The sequence below is a fragment of the Apis dorsata genome, unplaced genomic scaffold, assembly GCF_000469605.1.
Source record: "Apis dorsata unplaced genomic scaffold, Apis dorsata 1.3 scaffold_88, whole genome shotgun sequence".
NCBI lineage: Eukaryota > Metazoa > Arthropoda > Insecta > Hymenoptera > Apidae > Apis > Apis dorsata.
Genome location: NW_006263386.1, coordinates 108,903 through 110,318, shown reverse-complemented (window position 1 = coordinate 110,318; position 1,416 = coordinate 108,903).

Here is a 1,416-nt window from a genome sequence, read left to right as displayed (position 1 = left end):
AATTGATTATATCAATATATTTTTCCAATGATTTAAAAAACCTATCTGTTTACATCATTACCAAAGAAAATTTACCAAATAAAATAAGAAATTGTAGAAGAAGAAAAATTAAAGAAAATAAAGAATTTGTAAATGATACAAATGATACATTTATGATAATGATAGCCTCGTTTCGAAATGTAAGAAATACGCAACACCCTTTCGTTTCAATCCATCAATGTCGTCTGAATTTCTAGTTGCCGTTTAACCAAAAGAATCCACTAGGCTTCAATCAATACGATCATTATTTTCGGCCGCGTAACCTTCCTCTTTCATTACATGCAATATGGTCGATGTTAAAACACCCCTAAGACTTCACTCAACCATTTTCATTTTCACTTTTTGCTCGAGGAAACCACCTAAGGCGTATCGTTACACATAGGATTTGCACGTGATTTATTCGTAGGTTAAAAGACAGATTATAATCAATGCCTTATAAAAGAACATTATATAAATTCAAGACTTACAATTCACGCAGAATATATGAATATATAAATTTTGTGATTTAAATTTTTCTTGTAATGTGGACAATGGATAATTTTAAATAAACACTTTCATGATATGTAATTTATGTATGAATTCAAAAGGTTAGCGATAAAATCTTTAGTTTTAGAGAAATATGGATATAGTTAAATTTGAATAAAATAATATTTAACTATGCTTTGAAAACTTAAAAAGATTTGAAATAGTTAATATAGGAAAAGGACAAGTTAAGAAGAAATGATCAAGATAATATTTTATATGCAAAAATAACCTTTATAATATAATCTTAGTCAAATGTATCTATTCATATATTCTTATTTTATTAATTTTTTTATATAAATGTCCTTTTATTATTTATTTTCTTATTCAACATCGCTTTTCTATATATATAAAATAACTGAAAGATAAAAATAGAGAAAATAAAAAAATTAAAAAATTATATCAACTACTAAAAAAAAGCTACACCTTCCATTTATTATATTCTTTAACTTAATATTCAGCAAAACGAGCAATTTCTTCATAAAATCACATTCCAAAACATTTTTTAATACATTTTTTCCACAATTTACTCAAGAAAACACAACAATCAACTAGCAAAGTACAATTTCAATCTAACTATTCCTCGCAGCACGAAGAGCTAATTGGAATTCACTGGACATTACAGAACATAAAAGGATTAAAGAGAAGGTGGAACATCCACGGAACAAAGAATAAGAAAAAGAAGAAGATTTAGAAGTTTCGCGTTATCTCGGGATCGCGTAAGATCTACTGGAGGTGCCGGCGTCGTTAGGGACACGTGCAATTGGCTGGTTGAAGGGAGTAGCAGAGAAAAAAAAAAGAAGCCAAGGAAGGTACGGACATGAAGAAGAAGAAGAAGACGACGATGACGACGAC